Consider the following 13,765-nt stretch of genomic DNA (forward strand, 5'->3'; position numbering starts at 1 on the left):
ATATGTGCAGATTGAAAATAGTATTTCAGGTTAAAATGCAAACAAAATGTACTGGGAAAAATTCACACATCACAAAGAGGTAAAATTCTTAAATACAAAAATTCCTATGAGGATCCATATGAAAAAGTTGAACATCCAAGGAGAAAAGTGAGCAAATCACATCAATAGACCATTCATTGAACCAAGACAAATTGCCAGTGAGAGCAAGTAAAGTATTCAACCCCACTAGCAGTTAAATAATTAACAGTAGAATTAAAATAATAGCTTTTAATGATCAAATTGGCAGAGATAAAATACTGAGATAACAACCAGCCCAGACTGGCAAAAGACTGAGTGACACAAAAACTCTTGTATCTGCGTATGAGTGAATCGGTACAATTTTCTGGAAGCACCTTTATTTTTAATCAAGCTTCTTAATGCTTAAACCACTTGACTCAGCAAATAAACCTCTCCTAGGAATTTATCTTAAAAATAATTTAAAAAAGCTGCATGCAATAATTTTTATTTCAATGTCATAAATTGTCCCAAAAGATTGGAGACAACATCAATAGCTAAAATGGGAGATTGTCCAATAAAAAGTCCTATTTATATAATGTGACACCACAGTCATAAGTATGAAGAATATCTAACGAGTTGGAAAATTTGCATCATGTAATAAATGACAGAAAAGATGCTTCTTGTAAGAAATTTCCAAGTGCAATAAGTAAAATAAATGTTCTGTAGGTATAAGCCCTTAAACTAGTTACTGTTTGACTCTAGCTGGTGCAATTAGGGAGACTGGAAGCTACCTTTGAGTAGCTTCTGAATTTTGTGCAGTGAACACGTACTACTGTTATGATCTGGGGAAAGGGGCGTACCGTGAGGCTGAAGGAAGGGCTTTGCAGACTCGGGGGGGACGGAAGTGTGTAAGAGTCGCAGGGTGCCTGGCGCGCCTTCAGGAGTCTGTGCCCTCGGGACCAGCATCCTGGCGGGGAAGCACGCTTGCAGGTGTCCTCAGCATCTCTGCCGGGGGCCCTTGGAGGGGACGTCTTGTCATCACGCTGTGTGTTGTGCATGTGCTGAGTGCTGGCCCTCCCTTGCGGAACAGGGGTTTCTGGGGTGGGGGGCCCTGGGGGCGTCCCCTCCCCTCCCTGTTCCCAGTCCTGTTGTGGATCCGTTTTGGGCTCAGGGGAGCTGGCTAGTCCCCCCTTGAGGGTCAGAGATGCCCTAGTTGACATTTTTTAACCTTGGATCATGTGAAGGCCTGGGATCCTATGACGCCATTTAATAGCTCCTCCTCCAGAGCTGCAGAAAGCCTGAGAAAGACCCGCTGCCGCATACTGGAGGCAGGAGAGGTTGGAGCTGAATTCCCCTCAGGGCAGGAATTTATTCTGTCACATCCTGGACTCTTTGCTCCGCAGTTGCACGCTTTGAACAGGAGCGTCACACTTTCGGAGCTGTGTTTCTCAACACGGGATCCAGGGATTCTGCGTCAGAATCGAACTGCTCAGAGGCGGGGGTATCTCTTCTCCAGCCCTGTCCCTCCCTGTCCCCAGCTCTTCCGCTGCCTCTCCCACCACGGCCTCTGCTCCGCCCTGAGCCCCGTGTTCCCAGCCCGTCTCTCCTATAACATGCATCTAAAGACAGCTACTGTTTGTTTTGCCAGGATATCTTTTACAGCACAAAGATAATAATAATTCTGTGAATTTACTGGGTGCTGACTTTGAGATTGGCGTTGTGATCTACATAATTATCTCAGCTGAGAAAGTGTCTGAATTATTCCTATTTCTCAGATGGGAAAGCAGTGGTTCAGAGAGGTTAAGTGAGTTGTCTGCAGTGACACAGCTGTGTCATGAACGGTAGATCTGGGAGCGGCCCACAAAGCCCACCTTCTCCTGTCTGTTCCACATGATCTTCTTGGCACCTAGTCCAGTTGGCTTCAGTTGCTGTTCAGTTGCTAATTTGTGTCTGACTCTTTGTGGCCCATGGACTGCGGCACGCCAGGCTCCCCTGTCCTGCACTGTCTTCCGGAGCTCGCTCAAACTCACGGCCATCGAGTCGGTGATGCCATCCAACCATCTCATCCTCTGTCATTCCCTTCTCTTCCTGCCCTTAATCTTCCCCAGCATCAGGGTCTTTTCCAGTGGATCAGCTCTTTGCTTCAGGTGGCCAAAATATTGGAGCTTCAGCTTCAGCATCAGTCCTTCCAATCAATATTCAGGGTTGATTTCTTTTACGATTGACAGGTTTGACCTCCTTGCTGTCCAAGGGACTTCCAAGAGTCTTCTCCAGTACCACAGTTCGAAAGTATCAATTCTTCAGTGCTCAGCCTTCACTGTGGTCCAACTCTCATATCCATACATGACTACTGGAGAAACCATAGCTTTGACTATGTGGACCTCTGTCAGCAAAGTGATGTCTCTGCTTTTTAATACACTGTCTAGGTTTGTCATAGCTTTCCTTCCAAGGAGCAAGCATCTTTTAATTTTATGGCTACAGACACTGTCCGCGGTGATTTTGGAGCCCAAGGAAATAAAGTCTGCACTGTTTCTAATTTTTCCCCATCTATTTGCCATGAAGTGATGGGACCGGATGCCATGATTCTAGTTTTTTGAATGTGGCTTGCTTCAGAGTTGGCCTCAAAAGTGTCCAGATCTGGAATCAATATGCTGAATTTGGTTCCAGCTGGAGTCTGAATATTAAATCCTATGGAGGTAGCCCAGACTCGTGTTATTTTTATTGTATTTTTCAGATCTGTCACATTGGCAATACATGCTCTTGGTCTTCTTCACATGTTCTAAATTACGTCTCCTCCAGCTTACACCACATGGTTAGTTGAGTTTAGCATTTGTATTCATGTTGGATAAATTCCATTAGTTTTGCTATATATCTAGATTCTTTATTTAAAAATTTTTTTAATCCAGTCATTTGAATATTGTTGTTCAGTTGCTAAGTTGTGTCCCACCCCGTGTGACCCCATAGACTATAGCCTGCTAGGTTCCTCTGTCCATGACATTTCCCAGGCAAGAATACTGGAGTGGGTTGCCATTTCCTTCTTTAGGGGGTCTTCCCGACCCAGGGATTGAACATACATCTCCTGCATTGGCAGGCAGATTCTTTACCATGAGCCACCAGGGAGGTGCTTTGCATATTAACTGCATCTTAAGGTTTGTATCAGCCTCAAACCCGGGCCTCCCACGTGGCAGGTGAGAATTCTACCACTGAACCAACAATGCCTCAGTGAGAGACTTGGTATATATCTAGACTCTTTATTTAATTTTTTTTTTGATGCAGTCTTTTGAACACTGTTGTTGTTTAGTTGCTAAGTTGTGTCTGACCCTTTGTGATCTCATGGACTGTAGCCTGCTATGTTCTTCTGTCCATGAGATTTTCTAGACAAGAATACTAGAATGGGTTGCCATTTCCTTCTTCAGGGGGTCTTCCTGACCCAGGGACTGAACCCACATCTCCTGCGCTGACAGGCGGATTCTTTACCATGATCTAACAAGGAAGCCCTTTGAATGTTAACTGCATCTTAAGGTTTGTATCAGCCTCAGATTTTCCGAGCAGGTTGGCCTTTTCTCTGTGGATTGGATGTGGAGGAGCCCAGCCCTCGGGGCGGGGGCTGGACATCATCTTCCCCCTCGGGAAATGGGCCCCTCGCTGCCTGCCACTCAGCCTGTCCTTACTCCTGGAACATGGCGAGAAGTGGCTGCAGGCGTGGACGCCCTGGAAATGGTGCTGTCTAAAGCAACCCACCACACAAGTGTGTTTAAACGAGATTTCTCAGCTTCTAACAGTAGACTCAAGAAAGGGAGCAAGGTAACCGCGTAAGGGACTTTTGTGCCTGCAGTTATCTGGGCCCAGGGCGCTTCCTCCCGGGCCGAGGTCTCCTCAGGGGCTCTCCAGGCTGCCGCACACCACTCGGGGTTTCGTGTCTTCAGCAGTGTGCCCACCCTTCTGTTGGTGCTTCCCGTCCTCTGCAGGCTCACCACAGAGAGTAAGAACGTCCGGCCACCGAGAGCGTGCCGCTCCCTAGAGAGTCTGATCACACCCACGTCTTCCCGGGACTGATGTCACACTTGGTGTGCAGGTCGCATGGCCTGTAGTCACAACCCCGTAACATGACCGTGAAACAAGTGGGTGCTAGAGCCGCATGAAGCCGTCCCTGTGGCTCTGTCGAGAAGCACCGCAGGCATTTATGTGCTGATGAAGAGTGTCCACTGGGGCAATTTCTGAAGAACGGCCTGAACGCGCTGATGGCCTTTTAAGTGAGCCCCACTGTTTCCCAGTTTCCCTCCTGTTTTCCAGGGGTTCAGTTCTCACTCTGACACCGGAGCAGCTTGCAGGGCTGGGCTGTGGCCTTTCCAGGAGCCAGCTCACCTCGGAGTGTGACCTCACATGGTTCTCCCCGGCCCCTGCTTGCCTGCAGCGCGGCTCAGAGCTCCCTGCCTTGGACAGTGGTCCCACTGGGGTCATGTCCAGGCGGGGGTGGCGGTGTCTGCAACACCCAGGCAGTGAGCGACCTTCGGACACACGTGAGGGTGTGTGTCTGCTCTCTCACCTGGAGACGTGTTGATTTCTGCCCCTTGGAGACAACGTCTGGTGAGGGGGCCCGGGTGGGGAGGAATGTTCTCTGTGGACTCTGGGTGTGATCCAGGCGCCAGGAGAATTCTCGGTTCAGCCCATGCTTCGCCCCAGTCTCCATGGCCAAGCACCTCGGAGGCAGGTGCGGCTCCCCTGGGTATGGACAGAGCACAGCCCCCAGCTGGAGCACGTGGGAGACTGTGGGTCCCTCCAGGCCTCCTGAGCCATTGTCTTCTCACCTCTTGGAGGGAGGGAATCATTTAAAAAGAGACGACCTTCTTTTGAAATACACCCCCCAGGGGTCTCTAGGGGCAGCGTGGCAGCTACAGGGGCCCCCAACACCACAGGCGCTTGCATGCAGCATGCTGGCCTCTGCATATCCTCCTCCTGGCAAACAGAGCTCCCCACTCTCCGAGAAAGCGTCCTAACGGAGATCACAGATTCATAGGAACTCAGATCCAGGCGGTAAAGAATCTGCCTGCGATGCAGGAGACCCAGGTTCGATCCCTGGGTGGGGAACATACCCCTGGAGAAGGGAACGGCAACTTCAGTCTTCTTGCCTGGAGAATCCTATGGACAGAGGAGCCTGGGGGGCTACAGTCCATGGGGTTGCAAGGAGTCGGATGTGACTGAGCGAGTCAGACCCAATTACAGAAAAACCATCAGCATCGTCCTTATCACAATGTTTCCCCCCAGAAGCCTGGAGAAGGGACAGATCCTGTTCCCAGCTGTGTCAGGGGTGCTGGCCCCTTTCGGAGAGAGACGGGAGGCAGGCCTGACCTCCTGTCTGAGCCAAGGTGGCTGAGCCCCCTTCCTGAGCAGCTGTCCTGGGCTCTTGGGCACTTCCCTTCCCGGTCTGGCCGGAAGACCAGTGGGGAGCTGATAACCGTACTGCGCATGGTTAGGAGCAGGCCAGGCCATGGGGCAGGGTTGGGGACTCACAGCAGGGGACTGGGGTCAAGCAGGGGCTCCTGGAGAAGGGGGCAGACGCCGAAGTGCTCTTCTGGGCCAGAGGCCCCAGATGCTGGCGTCCCGGTGTGAGCGCTAACTTTCGCCAGCTGAGAGGAGCGTGTGGCCGGGTAACCCCTTCGTGGGCCTGTTGTCCAGCTGCTTCTGGAGCTGGGCCTGAGTCCTGGGTTTACAGTCACCAGGCCCCCCGACCTAGGGAGCTGGGTGACCCGCCGAGGCCTCCCTCTGGCCTGCCCGTCTCACCTGGCGGTGGTTATGGAAAGCAATGCAAGAGGGAAAACGTGAACGAAGTGGGAGGCCTTTGTCATCGGTCAGATGACCGCAAGAGATGAGGCTGCCCTCGGGGCGCTTCGCAAGGCCAGTGGCGGGGTCACCCTTCTCAGCAGGGAAGGTCAGCTAACAAGAAGGCCGGGCTCTTCCAGGTCAGCGACAGCTCCAGGAGGGATAGGGGCCTGCGCAGGAGACTCACACAGCGTCTCAGATGGGAGGATCTTTACGGGAGGATTCATGTTCCCCATGTGAATCAGACCCACGACAGGGGGAAGGAGACTTCTAAGCCTAGTGATACTGGGACAATTTTGTAACCACTCAGGAGCTAATGTTTCCTGGGTTGGGAAGATCCCCTGGAGGAGGAAATGGCACCCCACTCCCATATTGTTGCCTGGAGAATCCCATGGACAGAGGAGCCTGGCAGGTTACAATCCACAGGGTCGCAAGAGTTGGACACGACTGAAGCAACTGAGCATGCATGCAGCCCCAAATGCCTTATTCATAGGACTCCACTTTTCATGGAAACTTTCTGTTGTGAAATGTAAGGCATGCAGGGAGTTGCGTAGTGAACAATGACCAGGGTAAGGAAGGGTCGTAAGCAATAGCGTGACCCCCAGTAAACTCGAGGAACAGACCACAGCTGCCTCCCCAGCGGTCCCCTACTCACTCTGCACTTTGTTTGGGGAGTGTCCAGCCGCCCATGTGCCTTCGACAGTGTGCACCTTCTTAGTTCAGTTCAGCCGTTCAGTCGTGTCCGACTCTTTGTGACCCCATGGACTGCAGCACACCAGGCCTCCTGTCCATCACCAACTCCCAGAGCTTACTCAAGCTCTTGTCCATCGAGTTGGTGATGCCATCCAGCCATCTCATCCTTCTTATTGCCATAGAATATTCTGGTAACAAGAGGGAACAAATTAAAACTACAAGCAACAACACGGATTAATCTTAAAACATGACGATGAGCAAACGAAACAAGAGTCGGAAGAACAGATTCAGAGGAATCCCACTGGTGTAATGTTCACACAGAGGCAACCTTTGGGCCCGATGGAGGCAGAGGACACCTCTGCCCGTCCCGCCCCACCAGCCCCCACCTGCCCAGGCCTCCAGGTGAAGCTGCTCAGGGCTTGGGGCCCAAGTTCCCTAATTGGTAACAAAACTGTCCCAGGAAAACTAGGATTTCAAGCCTCTCCCTTCTTCTTTGGTGGAATGTGGAGTAGCAAACACACCACTGGCTTGGAGAGGGTTCTAAACGGGGGTGTGCCCACTTAGGGACCCACTCTCACACGGAGACAGCCAGACAGGGACCTCACGGTGCCGTCGCCCACGGGGAGGCGGCGGGGTCACTGGGCGAGGCGGCGTGCTGGTCCCAGCAGGACCACTGCTTGGCCTGGACTCAGTCCCGCACTAACTCCCGGGGAGTAAGAAGCAGAGTCGGAACCCTGGTCCTCGAGGGGCAGACACGACCCAGGAGCCCGTTGAGCTCAAGGGGAGGCGGGGTGGGGAGCAGCTGTCGAGTCGTCCCCGATGGGGTGGGGGTGGCGGGGGCACCGACCGGGGGAGATGCCCGCGGCTCCGGCTCCGGGAGAGAAAGGAGCCCCGGCCCACCGGGAGCCGTGAGCGCAGGAAGGAGGCTGAGGCCGCCGCGTGGCTCGTCTCCCACCCGGCTGGCCTCCGGGGGTGGTGCCAGCCTCTTGGTGCCTCGCGCCTTCGGGAGACCTTCGATGCCGCTGCGGCTGCACTTCCGGGCGGGCGGCCCACGCTCCGCGGCTCCCTTTCGCTCTGAGCGCTCCCTCCGGGCACTGCCCTCTGCTCAGGGCTGCTCCACAGAGCCTCTTTGTTCTGCATGGAGCCGGCCCTCTGTCCACCACTGTGCACGCGGGACAGAGGCCTGAGTCACCGCTGACCGTGCGGCCCTGCCCTGCCCTCCCCTTCCAGAAGCAATGAGCTCATCCCCCAGCCCGTGTGCAGGACTCTGGGCTGTGGGACTCCAGCCTCCCTTTCCAGTCCCCGTTCCGTCCCCATCCCCCCTTCCCTGTTGCCCCCCCACCCGCATCCCTCTCTTTGGTGTTGGAGGAGGTGATGGAGGAGGTGAGCAGGGAGATTTGTCTCATGAGCACCCGTGACAAAGGGCCCCGGATCCTGAAGAGAGACAGACAGCTGTGGACACATGGCTCAGGGGGAAAGATGGATCCCCGGAAGGTGGGCGCTCAGGTCAGTGACTAGACTCTGCTCCCACCAGGCCCATGGAGGGTGGTGAGCGTGCCCCTGCCAGGCTAGGGTAGGCGCCGAGCTAGGGTAGTGTAGGAGCTGGATAGCTGGGAGGGGTCCTCTGGGTTCTGGGGAAGGGACTAGACTGAGGGACCCCCGAGTCCTTCCCTGCTTGGATTCCAAGCATCCTGCGTTGCGGGGAAGGCTCTCTGGGGAGCAGGGCGTCGGTGCTTTTCCTGTTTGAGTTTAGGTCCTTTTCTCACGCAGGTTACTCAGAGCAGGGTTCCCTGTGCTGCTGCGCACCGCCAGCCCCAGCAGAGGCCGGCAGCGCCCCTTCCACTTAGCTCTGCTGCCCGTCGACTTCGTGAGGCTGGCCGAGGAGGAGTGAGCATCACGATCGCTCCTCTTACTTTTGTGGAGGACAGCGTTTGCAACATGTGAGCCTAAATTTCCATGTATGTTGAACAAGCAATGTCGCGTGTTTGGTGACTGGCTCTTACTCATTAGCACCCAGGAACTCAGATCCCGTCCCTCTTCTCTTTGGGACCTGCGCGGCGCCAACATTGGGGTGACTTTTCCTAGCAGATCTTTGAAGACGGAAGTTCACGTAACAGTGATGGAGCCAGGGTGGGGCGCTGATTGTCTGTAGGACAGAAGACCCCGGGGCCAGCAGGCGTGCTTTCTGGAGGCCCAGTTACGCACGGGGGAGGACAGTGCGCCTCTTTGCTGGGGCAGCTCTCGGTGGGCAAGAAAGCACTCCGATGCCCTGAGTCGGATGGCATCACCCACTTTACGGGGATGAAACGGACGCTGGGAAAGTTAAATGGGGTGGCAAGCTCGTGCCAGTTTGCCCGATGTTCCTGGTTTTAGCACAGAGAAGGCCTGCCTCCATGGAAACCCATCCAGGGATGACCAGAGACCATTCCAGGGCAGGCTGGGTCTTGAACTCGAGTCCCTGAACTTGAGGCCTGCTCACGACGGAGGCTCTTGCCTGGGAGCTGCTCTGTGCTGACCACCAGTTGTGAACGGTCGTCGCATTGTCAGTCCTTCCACTCAGCAGACGAGGACTCCCGGTGCAGGACCGCCGGTTTGATTGGGTCCGGCTGGGATCCTGAGCCCCATCCTAAATGCCGCTTGTCAGTCCTGGCCCCATTGTGTGTGCGTGGGCAGTGGGGGCTACCCCGTGTTCCTGAGTGGGGGCCGCAGGGGGCTGACAACTCCTGGAGACCCACCCTCGCCCTGAGCCCCCGAGGGTGATGAGGACGAGGATGGAAGGGGCTGCCTGTCCCCTTCACCAGTGGCAGCCTCATGTGGCCTGGCTGGGCTCCTCTCCCATTAGCCGGTCTGTGTGGATCCAATGCCTTTACCGGCCCCAACCCGAACCCGAACCCGAACCCTACCCGCTTGTCTGGACCCTGGGGGCATAGGATGGGGCTGGCCCAGGGCTGGGTTTGGGCCGAGGAAGCCTTGACAGCTGCCTGTCCTGGGAGCTGTTCTCAGCTGGAAGGGCTTTTTCATCAGCCGCTGCTGCCCTTCGGTCTCCTGCTAGCTGTCTGTGACACCATGGGGTCGGGGGCAGGGGGAGCTGGCAGGGTGGTGGCAAGGTGACCTCATGGGACCCTTAAGACAAAGCCAAACGGGGAGGAGAGAGGCCATGAGGCAAAGGCAGGCTCGGATCTCAGGCACAAAAGCCGAGGACGCTCAGAGTTGATGTTGTAGCCCATGGTTCCCCGGGAAGCCCAGAGAAGGGTGGGCCTCCAGGTGCAGCTTTCCGATGAGTTTCAAGAGCTTCTTGAGACAGAGTTACCCAATCTCCAAGGCCTGAGTGGAGTCTCAGGAGGGCCAGGCACATCCCTGGGTTCTTCAAGAAGGTTCTTTCAGAGGAGCTGCTCCAGACCCTTCCTCAAGCATGCAGCTACAGGCCAGGAGGCCAGATGTGCCCCCCGTGGGGCACGTTAGGGGTTGTTTGCCTCCCCGGCCTTGCAGCTTTCTCTGGAGATGCCAAAAAGCAGGTGTATTTAGGAGCACGCCCTGCCCTCTGCACCGGGAACAGCTGAGAAGTGAAGTTCTAGGACGATCTCCGTTTGGGCGTCTACATTGTGTCAAATACCAGAGTCCGTGATGATAGACACTTTTCTACTTTTCCCCTTAGAAGTGTTTGTGGACTTTTTGCTTCTGCCAGGTCGGTGAAGAGACCTATGACCCCAAGACCTGTTGCGATCCTTGGCAGGTGGCAGTGGAGTTGAGTTTCTGCTGGGACAGCTACCACCTTTCCCTCCAGGAAGGAAGGGATTTGAGAGTCGAAGTCAAACGACTGTCGGAAAATGTCAGTGCGGATGCTCCCCATCCGTGCTCCGGGCCTCAGTGACATCGGGGGCCACTGCCCTCCTTTCAGCTCACTCTGCAAGCACAGTCCTTCTCGCGGTTTGCCCAGGGCCCTGGTCGCCACGTCTTTGCACGCTTGCTGGCTCTCCCTGCTGTTTCCAACAGTCCCCAGGTGTAGTGAAGTACGGTACCAGCTCCCAGGTTTCAGGATGCGGTGCTGGGCCGTGTGGAGAGAACGCCTGCTGGGCCAGGTCCACTCAGGCGCCCGTCACAGGGCTGTTGGCTGGAGCTCACTGTCCATGAACCAATGGGATGCACTCAGCATGGTGTCTTTAAACAGAAACACGCAAAGCAAGCGCATATGCCGATCAGTTGGCAAAATGCGAAGCCTGAGGCTCGTGGACACCCAGCCCCATCTTTCCTGGGAACCACAGCCCAGTTCCCGACATCTCGGTGCTCGTGGACTTTCTAGAACACAGCTTCCACGCACGATAGGAGGGCTGGCTGGGTCGTACTTCCCCAGAGACGCCGGCTGGGCTTGGGGGCTCCCTGAGGCCCCTTGCCTGGTGCCTAGCTGCAGCCACCTCTCCTTCCAGGCCCGGTCGAGCTGGTGGCCTTTCAAACAAGCACCTCTTTATTGCCACTGTTCCCGGGCCACGATGGCATTTCTTTGTGATGGGAAAATAGGCCTTTGCTTTGCATGGCCTTGCCGGTTGATGCCATGGTGCTGACTTCTGCCTCTGAGGCTGTCACCTTTACGGGAGTGGGGTGGGGGACTTCCTGCTGGCCAGGCAATCTCAAAGGGCACTGTGTGACCTTCCAGGCCTGACAACAAAAGGATTTTCATTTGGAGGAGCATTGCTTGCCCCGTGGCTGCCTGGCATGGTCACACTGTCGATGACCTTCAGGACAGGACCGCTTGGAAGTCGGGTACAGGAGCCCACTTTCTTCCAGGACAATGGAACCTCGAGTGCCAGCCATTCTCAACGCCCGGCCTGGCCATCTGTCCCGTTCAGAACTGTAGGCGTCTGAAATAGACGACGCTGCAACAAGCAGGCCTTGAGACCGCAACTCTTGGCGGGGCCTGGCTGGCAGCCACCCTCGGGCTCTCTCCCGGGACGTGTTGCGAGGGCGTGGGGGTCTGGGGGGCTCCTGGTCCCGGGTGCCACACCCCTACATTCCGGAAGCCCCAGCAGATCCTGGATCTGGCCTGTCTGACCTCTCCTGGATGGATGGCAGGGCAGTGAGTAAAGTCTCACCCCCACGCGACAGGACTCGGGCGGGGCGACTGGAATGTCACGCGGTACAGAGGAATGTGGTAGGTCACACAGCCGGACGCACACAGATGGGGCCTTGTGGGGCCGGGGCAGAGACGCCGCCCTTGTGGAGGACCGTGGGGGTGGGTGAGGCCGTGACAAGGGCTCTCCTCCCCCCCAGGAGAGGCACTGCCTGCCTGTTCTCCTGGGTATCCAGGGATCCAGGGTGCGCCTCCCACCACCCACCACGGGCAGGGCGGCCTTCACGCCTAAGTCACCTGGAGACTGCTTTGTCTCCTGATGGAATCCCAGCGACACGTGGCACATGGACACTGGGGGTTACGGCCCAGCTGCTCGGTCTCAGGGATGCTCGGCTCATCTCTCGGCCTTCGTGTCCTTGTCTGTGAAATGGGTGCTGGACGCCAACCTCGCAGAGTGGTGGGGTTGCTCCTGCAGCCTGGCCGCAGGCCCATGTCGAGAGAGGGGCTGTCTGCACACAGTGCTGCCTCCGCTGATGGACTCGAGCCTGGTTACCAGACAGGGGTCGCAGAAGAGGGCAGGGAGCAGGCCCCCCAACCCCCCATACAGGCGTTGAAACCTCTCCTGTGACTTGCTCCTCACGGCATGGAAAGTAGCAGTGAGGTGTTGGTGGGACAGATCAGGCCAGTGGGGAGGCACGCTGCTCTGCACGGCTGTGCGGGTGCCCGAGGGGAGCCCAGAGGACAGGGCCAGGTGGGCAGCTTGTTGGTGGCAACGCTGATCGAGGAACCATGGCCCCGGGACTCAGTCCCAGGCTCCCTTGGCGGGCGCGGTGCTGAGAGCCGCTCCTCGCAGGCCTTGGGGGAGGAACTGGCGCTCTGGGAGGCAGGTAGGGGGCCTAGCACCTGGGAGGTGGCACTGAGCAGGGTGAGGGGGTCCCTGAAGGTTCCTGTGGGCTGATTGATGCTGTGATCTGCAGTGACTGCAGACAAGACCAGCTCGGGGACCCGTAACTTCTGGACCCACTTTAGAGTGGACCAGGGTCTGGCTGGGGGCGGGCCGGCAGGTAGCAGGCGAGGAAAGAAGCTGACTGCTTTGCCCTGGCCCCCGGGGTGGCCCCCAGAGCCCCTTGCATGACCCAGAATGAGGGGAAGGGGCTGGGAAGGGCCTTTGACTGGTCGATTGGCCCACTCACTCTTGCCTGAGAGATATGTGAGCATCCGTGTTCCGTGCGGTAGGTAATGGGGCTCCAGGAGGTGAACAGAGGAGAGAGAAAAACCTTTCCCACAGGAGCTCAAACCTCGAGAGGAGAGAAACGGCAGACACGCAAATGAGGACGTGCGGCTGCTCCTGGTGGCGCCTGCTGCAGACAAGACTGAGCAGGGGGCAGGAGGTGGGCTGGGGGCGCGGTGCCAAAGCGGGGCACCCTCAGGGCTGGCGGGGAAGGGCCTGGAGCGGAGGGGGCCCCCGAGCGAGCCGTGGCTCAGGCCAAGCTGGGCCGTGGACCTGAGGCCCCGGAATTCGTCTTATCGCTCGTGGTGGACTTGTGGGTCACACAGTACTGGGGTGCTGGTGGAGCGGGGTGTCTGCCTGGGTGGCTGGGTCCTCAGCAAAGCGGGGGCACGTGGGGCCAGCATGCCTCCCCTTGACTCTACGGGAGGTGGTGCTGACCTGCGGTGAGGAGGACTCAGCCCCGCCGGGCGCAGCTCCGCACCACCTGCCCTTGCGTCTCCCATGATGCTGGGCATGCGTGTCTCAGGACTGCAGATGGGAAGACTGAGGCTCAGGGCGGCAGGCACGAGTGGTCACAAAGCGCTGACCACGCAGCTGGGGTGGGAGGCGGTCAGGCTCTTCGGCTCCAGCCGCCAGTACCCTCGGTCCCTGCAGCCAAGATGTTGGAGCCCCAGGCCTCTCCCAGGCGAGCCTCGAGGTGGGGGTCCCGACACGCGGGTGCCCTGCTCTGGGGACGTGGGTGGGGGCAGGCACTCAGCACAGCCCCTCCGCCCGGGGTTGGGTCGGTTATAAAAATACCCGACCTGGGATTCTGGTGTCCTGTCCTTGCAGTATTGGATTGCACGGTGATAGCTCTGCTGACGGGCCCTGATGGGCCGCAAGACGTCAGGCGGCAAAACCGAGATGAATGCTCTGCTTAATGCCCGGTTCTGACTTCGACCTTGCAGGGCAGCAAGGGC

The sequence above is a fragment of the Moschus berezovskii genome, chromosome 3 (assembly GCF_049115385.1).
Source record: "Moschus berezovskii isolate FMDL1 chromosome 3, NW_MosBer_1.0, whole genome shotgun sequence".
NCBI lineage: Eukaryota > Metazoa > Chordata > Mammalia > Artiodactyla > Moschidae > Moschus > Moschus berezovskii.